Consider the following 6,470-nt stretch of genomic DNA (forward strand, 5'->3'; position numbering starts at 1 on the left):
CGGGGGCGGGGGGGCGGCTCTACCCTTCCTCAGGCCACTGGGCCTGTTCTGTCTCTCGGTTGCAGGTCTGGCCTGTTCTGATGGTGGTCACAGTTCCGTCTACCTTGCAGGCGCGGGGGGAGGGGGCGGCTCTGCCTCTCAGCAGGCCGCTGTTCCTCTTCTGCCGGTGGGTCGCAGGCCCGCCTACCTTGCAGGAGTGATTGGAAGCTCTGCCCCTCCACGGGCCACTGGGCCTTTTCTGTCGGTGGTCACAGTTCCGCCTACCTGGCAGGCGCGGGGGGTGGGGGCCGGCTCTGCCCCTCAGCAGGCCACTGGGCCTGCTGTGTGGGTGGTCACAGTTCTGTCTACCTTGCTGGCGCAGGGGGAGGGGGCGGCTCTGCCTCTCAGCAGGCCGCTGCTCCTCTTCTGCTGGTGGGTCGCAGGCCCGCCTACCTTGCAGGAGTGATTGGAAGCTCTGTCTGAATTTTTTAAAAAATATTTTTTAGGAGCAGGAGCTGGAGCTGTAGGTCAGTGGTAGAGCGCTTGCCTAGCATGTGTGAGGCACTGGGTTTGATTCTCAGCACTGCATATGATAAATGAACAAAATAAAGGCCCATCAATGTCTAAAAAATTTTAAAAATATTTTTCAGTTGTTTATAGATATTTTATTCATTTATTTATATGTGGTTCTGAGAATCGAGAATTGAACCCAGTGCCTTACACATGTGAGGCAAGTGCTCTACCACTGAGCCACAACCCCAGCCTCAAGCATATGAATTTTAATAGTTTTATTTGGATAAATTCATAATGATGCATCATAAAAAATGACTATCAGGATCCTAAAATAAACTTTTTCCAGTTTTTCCTCTTTGTTGTTATTTGCAGAGGAACACGTGAATGAGGAGAGGCTTTTGGACCAGGTATTCCTTTTGGACCTTGTTTCCATTGGTATACCAGTTATCCTGTGACCAAATTATAGAAGACTGAAAGATGGAGATGTAACTCTGTGGTAGAGTGCCTGCCTAGCATGTGAGTTCCTGGGCTCTACCCCCAGAACTGCTATGTGCACACGCATGCCCACATACACACACACAGGAGAAGGTGGCAATCTCAAGTATGCCTACTGACAGATCTTCATCATAGGGAGTCCTGGGGTGCTAGAGATCAAATTTAGGGCCTTATTCATGCTAGGCAAGTGCTCAACCACCGAATCACATCCTCTGCCCCTAAAAGAAATTTTAAGATAATGAGTTTTTAAAAAAATCATCCTATTTTAATAAGTAAATTTTTATTTCAATATCTGGCAAACAGGTTCTCTATCACTGATCTGCTTGACTGCAGATTACCAAATGACCGGGTCGTGTGATTACCATGTATTGCTTTTACCACTTGCCATCTCAACCCACTTCTTGTGACAACAGTTTCCTGGTTTTCATCTAAGGATCTGCTTCTCCTTCACTCTCAGGCCAAGTGGTTCCTATGAAATTACCTCTCCCTTTCACCACTCCATGCAGGGTGGAGCACTTGACCCACACTAAGCCAATTGGCGCATTCTTCCATCTTTTCAATTACACTGATTGGTTGCAAAGTGTGTACAAGTTTCCTGAAAGGCTAATCAATACTGGCAAGACTTAATTCTGGGACTTATCAGTTAAGTGTGCTCTTTTTCTCTGTTAGGCTAGATTTAGTATTGTGATGATGTGAGCCTGAAGCTGCCAAAGGACTACCATATGGAGCCTAAAGAATGCAGCCAAAATGTGGAAGATATAGAAAAGAGACAGTGAAAATCCAAACAGTGAGTGTCATTTGAATCCTGAAGCCAGATGCACATGAAGGCTGACTGAGTTAGCTTTCTGTCACCATAATAAACACTCAAGACAATCATCTTATAAAGAGACAAGGTTTACTTTGTCTTACAGTTTGGGAGGTTTTGGTCCATAGTTGGATGGCCTGTTGCTTTTGGGCCTGGGCAGGGCAGTACCTTACGTCAGGAGCACATGGTAGAGCAAAGCCACTCACTCCATGGCTGAGATGAAAAGAGACTGGAAAAGGAAGGGGATGGGGTTCCATAATCCCCTTCAAGGACACTCCATTGACCTCAAGACTCACTACCAGGTCCCAACTACCTCCCAATTGTGCCAAACTATAGCCAGATGTTTTAAAATTGACATATATTCAAATTATATGTAGAAATTTGTATAAGGAACACCATGATCAGGATACAGAACAGGTCCATTTCCTTCCCTCTGAACAAGTTCCTTGCCCTATTTCTTTATAGCTATATCTGCTAGCCACCCTTAATCCCGAAAACCATTCATCTCTCTACAGCTATAGTTTTATTTTTTGGGGAATATCAAATCAATGAAATCATATAGTATATAAGTTTTTGAGACTTGTTCTCTATCACTGTTAGTTTTATCTTTTTGAGAATGTCAAATCAATAAAGTCATTATTTGAGATTTGCCTTTTTTAAATTCAGTATGATGCCCGTGAGATTTGTGTAGATATTTATAGGTTTTTCCATGAATTTGAGGATGCTTCTCTTACTGATTTATAACATAATTCTATATAATAATATGATACAATTGGCTAGAGAATGTAACTTTTTATCTATTGAAATTTCCAGAAATTTGCTTACCAAATGACCCATCTTGCTGAATAGTCCTTGTACATCAAAGAGATGTTTATTTTGCTCTTGTTGGGGAGAGTATTTTACAAATATCAATTAAGATGATTGAGAGTAATCTTTAATTCTTTGATATTCTTCTATAATCTGTAAAAGCAGTGAAAGAGGAGTATTGAAATCTCCAAGTATAATTGTAAATATATCTATTTCATCATATTTTATATATTTTAAAGTTATATTATTGGGAAATATATATATTTAGGATTGTCATGTCTTTTTCAAGAATTAATCCCTTTGTCTTTGCAATAAGTCTCTCTTTACTGAGGTAATATTCTTTGCTTTGTACTCTGCTTTGTATGACATTAGTGTAGTCACTACTACTTTCTTATAGAGTCAGCATTGCACATGACTTGCTGTATTTTTGTTTTTAAAACATTTGTGTCTTTATATTTAAAACATTGCTGGGTTTATTTCATATCCTTCTTCTTTTTAAACCCAGTCTGTCTTTGCCTTCTAGTTAAAATGTTTAGAAAATTTTGATTTCAATGGAAATATTAGTATGGTTTGGTTTTAAATATTAACCACTGAGCCATATCCCTAGCCCATACCAATTTTTTTTTTTTTTTTTGGTATTGGGGATTGAACCCAGGGCGCTTAACTATTGAGCCACATCCCCAGCCCCGCCTCCCCTTTTAAAAAATATTTTTTAGTTGTTGATGTACCTTTATTTTTTATTTACTTATATGTGGTGCTTAGGCTCAAACCCAGTGCCTCACACCTGCTAGGCAAGTGCTCTGCTACTGAGCCACAACCCCAGCTCCCCCAGCCCTTTTTTTTTAATTACTTATTTAAAAAAATTTTTTTTTGAGAGAGAGAGAGAGAATTTTTAAATATTTATTGTTTAGTTTTTGGTGGACACAACATCTTTATTTCATTTGTATGTGGTGCTGAGGATCGAACCCAGCGCCGCACGCATGCCAGGCAAACACGCCACCACTTGAGCCACATTCCCAGCCCCCCCAGTCCTTTTTTATATTTTATTTAGAGACAAAATCTTGCTAAACTGCTTAGGTCCTCACTAAGATGCTGAGACTGGCTTTGAATTTGAGATCCTCCTGCCTCAGTCTCAGGAGCCAGGGATTACAGGTGTGGGCCACTGTGCTGAGCTTTTCTTCACTTTTTTTTTTTGGTGGGGGGTACCAGGGATTGAACTCAGGGGTTCTCAGCCACTGAGCCACATCCCCAGCCCTATTTTGTATTTTATTTAGACACAGGGTCTCACTGAGTTGCTTAGTGCCTCGCTTTTGCTGAAGCTGGCTTTGAACTCGAGATCCTCCTGCATCAGCCTCCCAAGCTGCTGGGATTACAGGCATGTGCCACCGTGCCTGGCTCATCTTCACTTTTAAAGTATATTTCAGCTGGATACAGAATGATGAGGCTTTTGCCTTGTCTCCCCACACTGGGGGCTCAAACCAGGACCTCACACTTGCTAGGCAAATGCTCTACCACTAAGCTACTTTTCATTTGCCCAGCCCTTTTTATTTTTTATTTTGAGACAGGGTCTCACTAAGATACAAGCTGGCCATGAACTTGCCATCCTCCTGCCTCAGCCCCACCCCTAACTCCACCCCCAGTAGCTGGAATTATAGGCATGTGCCATGTGTCTTTGAGCACTTTAAGATTTTTGGTCTACTGTCATCTAGCTTGAATAATTCCTGATGAAAAATCTATAATTCCATCCCTGCCCCAACTAGGGATTCAACCCAGGGACACTTTAACCATGGAGTCACACCCACAGTCCTTTTAACATTTTGAGACAGGGTCTCCCTTAGTTGTCCAGGCTGGCCTCAAACTTGCATCCTTCTGCCTCAGCCTCCCCAGTCACTGGAATTACAGGCATGTGCCAACACACCCCAAAGTATCTTTTTTTTTCCTTGCTTCCTTTATTGTTTTTCTTTCATAACTGGTTTTTGGTCAATGTATCATGATATGATTGTGTGTGTGTGTATCTGATTTGGGGCTCACTGCCATTCTTAGCATGTGATTTTGTTAGCTTCATATTTGCAAAAGTTTTAGTCATTGTTTCTTCGGATATTTTCCTGCCCTCCCTCTTCTGAGTGCCCAATAAGATGTGCAGTATAGCACTTGATACTGTTCTAAAGATCACTGATTTTTTGATGCCCCTCCCCCTACCACAAATTTACTGGGATTTTCTTTTGGGTCCAATATGCTGCAAATCTCACTCAGTAAAACTTTCATTTTCATTTCTAAAAATTCTGTTAGACTCTTTTTATATCTTACATTTCTTTCCTTATCATGTTTATGTTTTAAAAATTGAAACATGATTGTAATTGCACTTAAAATTTTTTTTGTATTTGTAAATAGACAGAATACCTTTATTTTGTTTTATTTTGATGTGGTGCTGAGGATCAAACACAGTGTCTCAGGCAAGGTAGGCAAGCAGTCTGCCACTGAGCTACAGCCCCAGCCCTGTAATTGAACTTTTAACATCCTTGTCTGCAAATTCCATCATCTTTATAATTTCTGTCTCTATTACCTGATTTTCTTCCTAGTTATTGGTCACTGCTTCTTAGTATGTCTCATAATTTTTAACTGGATTTTAGATATTTGAATCTTATACTGCTGCGTGCCTGGATTTGGTTTTCTTCTTATAAAGATTCTTTTTTTTTTTTTTTTTTTTTTGGCAGGCAGTTAAGCTACATATAGGTCAGTCTTGTCTCCAGAGCCCCATTTTTAGAGCTTTACTAGGACAAATCTAGAGTAGTTTTCATTCCACTGACAGGTCTGTCCTACTACTAAGGGTGACCCCATGGGGAGGGGCCAAAGGATGCACTGATGGTCATGGAGAACTTTCCTCATTCTTCTCAAGTCATGGGAATTATACAGTTTCTAAGTCTCTGTGGTTATTTTTCCTGTCTCTGTGGAATCTCCTTCTGTACCCTGGTAACCTGGTAGTTCACAGAGACTGTGGTCTAAGCAGATTTCTTTTTCTTTTTAAAGAGAGAAGAGAGAAGAGAGAAGAGAGAAAAGAGAGAGAGAGAGAGAGAGAGAGAGAGAGAGAGAGAGAGAGAGAGAGAATTTTTTAATATTGGTGGACACAACATCTTTTTTTAATTTTAATTTTTTTTATGTGGTGCTGAGGATCGAACCCAGTGCCCTGTGCATGCCAGGCTAGCGCATTACTGCTTGAGCCACATCCCCAGTTCCTCTAAGCAGATTTCTGAGCCTGGTTTCTGTGAACTTTCCAGCAATTCCAGCTCACTAGGCCTCTGACCTTAACTCAGCAAGGTTTTACACTCTTTGGATTCCTTTGATGTTCATGGTCCCCAAATTGCTTCCAGGCAGAAATCTGGGGATATTATAGAGGTTACCTCATTTGTTACATTTATTAGAGAACAGAAGTACTGTCTGTTTCCAAATTTCTGAAATAGCATGTCTAATTTCATATATTTTTCACAAGTGCTATGTATTTTCCAACTTTCTAGTTGTTTATGACAGAAGATTAAGTTCATTCCTGGTTACTTCATCATGGCTGGAAGCAGAAATCCAAACTTTCCTTTTTAATTGGCATATTTAGTATATTTACATAATTTTTACACAGTAGAATTTAGGTGTGCCATTTTGTTATTTGAATTTTGTCTCATTTATTTTTGTTCTTCTTTTTTCCTATGTTCTTTTGTTTAGCATTTCATTTAAATTCTTTCATTGACCCTTTTAGTGACACTTCTTTGCTTTTTTATTGGTTGACCTGGGTTGCATCTTTAACTTAGTTATATTTACTTAGTGTTAATAGTGACTGACTTAGATGAAATATAAAAAACTTAAAAATGTATGTTTATTCCAA

The sequence above is a fragment of the Marmota monax genome, unplaced genomic scaffold, assembly GCF_021218885.2.
Source record: "Marmota monax isolate L192 unplaced genomic scaffold, Marmota_monax_Labrador192_F-V1.1 WCK01_AAM20220418_F8-fsc00051, whole genome shotgun sequence".
Taxonomy (NCBI): Eukaryota; Metazoa; Chordata; class Mammalia; order Rodentia; family Sciuridae; genus Marmota; species Marmota monax.